The sequence below is a fragment of the Schistocerca gregaria genome, unplaced genomic scaffold, assembly GCF_023897955.1.
Source record: "Schistocerca gregaria isolate iqSchGreg1 unplaced genomic scaffold, iqSchGreg1.2 ptg001034l, whole genome shotgun sequence".
In the NCBI taxonomy this organism is placed as follows: domain Eukaryota; kingdom Metazoa; phylum Arthropoda; class Insecta; order Orthoptera; family Acrididae; genus Schistocerca; species Schistocerca gregaria.
In genome coordinates, this window is record NW_026062382.1 from 57,501 (window position 1) to 62,500 (window position 5,000).

A 5,000-nucleotide genomic window follows, 5' to 3' on the forward strand; every position below is an offset into this window, starting at 1 on the left:
AACCTAACCCACGTTGGCCCTTAACCTAACCCACGTTGGCCCCTAACCTAACCCACGTTGGCCCCTAACCTAACCCACGTTGGCCCCTAACCTAACCCACGTTGGCCCCTAACCTAACCCACGTTGGCCCCTAACCTAACCCACGTTGGCCCCTAACCTAACCCACGTTGGCCCCTAACCTAACCCACGTTGGCCCCTAACCTAACCCACGTTGGCCCCTAACCTAACCCACGTTGGCCCCTAACCTAACCCACGTTGGCCCCTAACCTAACCCACGTTGGCCCCTAACCTAACCCACGTTGGCCCCTAACCTAACCCACGTTGGCCCCTAACCTAACCCACGTTGGCCCCTAACCTAACCCACGTTGGCCCCTAACCTAACCCACGCTGCACCTTAACCTAAGTTACGCTGCACCTTAACCTAAGTTACGCTGCACCTTAACCTAAGTTACGCTGCACCTTAACCTAAGTTACGCTGCACCTTAACCTAAGTTACGCTGCACCTTAACCTAAGTTACGCTGCACCTTAACCTAAGTTACACTGCACCTTAACCTAACTTACACTGCACCTTAACCTAAGTTACACTGCACCTTAACCTAAGTTACACTGCACCTTAACCTAAGTTACACTGCACCTTAACCTAAGTTACACTGCACCTTAACCTAAGTTACACTGCACCTTAACCTAAGTTACACTGCACCTTAACCTAAGTTACACTGCACCTTAACCTAACTTACACTGCACCTTAACCTAACTTACACTGCACCTTAACCTAACTTACACTGCACCTTAACCTAACTTACACTGCACCTTAACCTAAGTTACACTGCACCTTAACCTAAGTTACACTGCACCTTAACCTAACTTACACTGCACCTTAACCTAACTTACACTGCACCTTAACCTAACTTACACTGCACCTTAACCTAACTTACACTGCACCTTAACCTAACTTACACTGCACCTTAACCTAACTTACACTGCACCTTAACCTAACTTACACTGCACCTTAACCTAACTTACACTGCACCTTAACTGTCACATGTAACGTCACAGGAATGTAGCTTTGCCTAACACTAGATCGCGTGTTAGTTCACTGCTTGGATCCTCTGGTGTCATGTGTATTTCTTGATGCCATGGTGCGTACCCTCACATAAAGGTCTTTCGAGTGTTGCGTACTTTCTACACAGTCCCGCTAACCACTGGAAGGGGTGTACCGCTACAGAACGAATATCGCCCTCCCCTCCTGCCCTTCCAAGCTGGTCGGTCAGGCGTTTGTTTGTGAAATGAGCCTTGCAGCTGTTCAGTTGCATTCGGTTGTCGATGCAGTCAGTGTACGTTGTGGTACGGCCTGTGTGGACTGTCCGCTGATGTACGCGTAACCCACACTGATCATCCGTCGTTACGTACTGAGTGACATAATGTGGCACATGCTTGACCGTACACCGGCTGCGCCCTACAATGGCGAATCATAAGGGCCATATGTTGTGCACGATGCTACTTGTCTCGTCTCCCCATTACAGCGAGATTGCACTGTTGTACGCCGTACAGACATGTGGTAAGTAGGTACGGACGAAAGTATTGCATGTTGGCCCCCCCCCCCCTCCTCCCTCTGCCGGGAATCAGCGTGAGCCGTCTGTTGATGTAGCGACGAGGGTTTTCCTATTTAATCGTATTGCCCCACACAACATGATAGCACGGTGGACCGCGTTCCACATCTGCGACATGCTACAGAGGCCGGTTGACAGTCGACCGCGCAAGGGACATTGCACACGTGCGCGGACCATCTTCCACGTGTTCTCTCGTGTACATGCCGCAGTGACACTAGATCGCGTGTTGTGACACATAACATGCAGGCATGCCAGAATCGTAGATTTCGCAAATGTAGATTGACGTATACGTTGCTGCCAAAGATCCGCAAATGAACTGGAAATCAGTTGTTGAGCGGTTGTTCGCGCTGCAGGTGCATCGGTGATAGCGACGATCGGTACATCTGTGAACCGGTTGTTTCGGCGGTACCCGCCATGGCCCCCGAACCTGAGTTGGCCATGTGGGTATGAAGCGATACGAGGCTGTGGCTTGGCGGGACAGTCCCCCGGCCGGTGAGGGGGGGCCGCCCGGCGTGCTGGCCGCGCGCTGCGTGAGCGCACGCACTACAGCCGGCTGGTGGGGGGCGCCCAGTGGCAGGAGCGCCGGCCGACGGGCCCGGCTGGCGTCCCAGCTATGCGCCGGCGCACCCTGCGCGCGGCGCCAGGCGGCCAAAGTGGGTTCTGCCGAGCCCGGTGCGAAGCGCGGTGGACATCTGCAGTGTGCTGGTCCGATTGCGGACTGTGTGCGTTGAGGATGCGCCGCCGCCCGGCACTCGGCGTCGCGACGCCGTCTGCTGCTCGGTCGCCCCCAGCGGTTCTCGCAGGTGGTTTGTATCGCAGCTCTGCGGACGTGTTGGCGCGTGCGCTGTGCTGGGAGAGTTCGCTTCTGCACCCAAGTAGGGCTTTGCCCCTTCTGTGGCGCTGGCGTTGGAGCTGCCGGTCACCGTAGGTGGCGCGTGTTGTTTCCCGCCGGCCAATGCCACGACAGCACGCTCCCCGGGCCTCTGTCGGCAGCGGCCAAGCTCAGTTGGGAGCACGGGTGTTCGCACTGAAAGCGTCTACTCGCCTATCTCCGGGCGATTGCGCCTCTCTCGAACCCGACCAAGTACTTAGGACGGCGCTGCGCGCCGCCGGGACCTGAGAGGGTTTCGAGGTGTATCGTGCAGGGGAGCTCAGCCTCCTCCTGTTTGCAGAATAATTGAGCGGGAACGCTTGCGTGTTCGCGCGGGCCCTCGGGACACACTCCCGGGCGGCCGGCTGCTCAGCTCTCGTTGACGCAGCTCCCTGGTTGATCCTGCCAGTAGTCATATGCTTGTCTCAAAGATTAAGCCATGCATGTCTCAGTACAAGCCGCATTAAGGTGAAACCGCGAATGGCTCATTAAATCAGTTATGGTTCCTTAGATCGTACCCACGTTACTTGGATAACTGTGGTAATTCAAGAGCTAATACATGCAAACAGAGTCCCGACCAGAGATGGAAGGGACGCTTTATATTAGATCAAAAACCAATCGGATTGGCTCGTCTGGTCCGTTTGCCTTGGTGACTCTGAATAACTTTGGGCTGATCGCACGGTCCTCGTACCGGCGACGCATCTTTCAAATGTCTGCCTTATCAACTGTCGATGGTAGGTTCTGCGCCTACCATGGTTGTAACGGGTAACGGGGAATCAGGGTCGATTCCGGAGAGGGAGCCTGAGAAACGGCTACCACATCCAAGGAAGGCAGCAGGCGCGCAAATTACCCACTCCCGGCACGGGGAGGGTAGTGACGAAAATAACGATACGGGACTCATCCGAGGCCCCGTAATCGGAATGAGTACACTTTAAATCCTTTAACGAGTATCTATTGGAGGGCAAGTCTGGTGCCAGCAGCCGCGGTAATTCCAGCTCCAATAGCGTATATTAAAGTTGTTGCGGTTAAAAAGCTCGTAGTTGGATTTGTGTCCCACGCTGTTGGTTCACCGCCCGTCGGTGTTTAACTGGCATGTATCGTGGGACGTCCTGCCAGTGGGGCGAGCCGAAGGCGTGCTTGCGCGTCCCGAGGCGGACCCCGTTGAAATCCTACCAGGGTGCTCTTAGTTGAGTGTCTCGGTGGCCGGCACGTTTACTTTGAACAAATTAGAGTGCTTAAAGCAGGCAAGCCCGCCTGAATACTGTGTGCATGGAATAATGGAATAGGACCTCGGTTCTATTTTGTTGGTTTTCGGAACCCGAGGTAATGATTAATAGGGACAGGCGGGGCATTCGTATTGCGACGTTAGAGGTGAAATTCTTGGAATCGTCGCAAGACGAACAGAAGCGAAGCATTTGCCAAGTATGTTTTCATTAATCAAGAACGAAAGTTAGAGGTTCGAAGGCGATCAGATACCGCCCTAGTTCTAACCATAAACGATGCCAGCCAGCGATCCGCCGCAGTTCCTCCGATGACTCGGCGGGCAGCCTCCGGGAAAACAAAGCTTTTGGGTTCCGGGGGAAGTATGGTTGCAAAGCTGAAACTTAAAGGAATTGACGGAAGGGCACCACCAGGAGTGGAGCCTGCGGCTTAATTTGACTCAACACGGGAAAACCTCACCAGGCCCGGACACCGGAAGGATTGACAGATTGATAGCTCTTTCTTGATTCGGTGGGTGGTGGTGCATGGCCGTTCTTAGTTGGTGAGCGATTTGTCTGGTTAATTCCGATAACGAACGAGACTCTAGCCTGCTATCTAGTCGCGTGACATCCTTCGTGCTGTCAGCGAATTACTTTTCTTCTTAGAGGGACAGGCGGCTTCTAGCCGCACGAGATTGAGCAATAACAGGTCTGTGATGCCCTTAGATGTTCTGGGGCCGCACGCGCGCTACACTGAAGGAATCAGCGTGTCTTCCTAGGCCGAAAGGTCGGTGGTAACCCGCTGAACCTCCTTCGTGCTAGGGATTGGGGCTTGCAATTGTTCCCCATGAACGAGGAATTCCCAGTAAGCGCGAGTCATAAGCTCGCGTTGATTACGTCCCTGCCCTTTGTACACACCGCCCGTCGCTACTTACCGATTGAATGATTTAGTGAGGTCTTCGGACTGGTACGCGGCATCGACTCTGTCGTTGCCGATGCTACCGGAAAGATGACCAAACTTGATCATTTAGAGGAAGTAAAAGTCGTAACAAGGTTTCCGTAGGTGAACCTGCGGAAGGATCATTACCGACTAGACTGCATGTCTTTCGATGTGCGTGTCGTGTCGCGCAACACGCTACCTGTACGGCAGTAGCCGTGCGCCGCGTGCGGAACCCACGCGTGCCTCTCAAAACTAGCGCAAGTGTTGTTGTGTGGTACGAGCGCTGAAGCTCTGGAGCGGCTGGCCTGCGGCACCTGGCGCCTGGCGCCGGTTTTGAATGACTTTCGCCCGAGTGCCTGTCCGCTCCGGTGTGGAGCCG

At 54.3% G+C, this 5,000-nt stretch overlaps 1 non-coding gene across 1 annotated transcript; it reads left to right on the top strand.

Annotated features, from left to right (window-relative positions):
• The first annotated feature begins 2,871 nt into the window (after positions 1–2,871).
• LOC126327241 (small subunit ribosomal RNA) lies at positions 2,872–4,767 on the top strand. The gene has a single exon (XR_007561082.1). It is a non-coding gene; the product is annotated as a small subunit ribosomal RNA (ribosomal RNA).
• Positions 4,768–5,000: the final 233 nt, after the last annotated feature.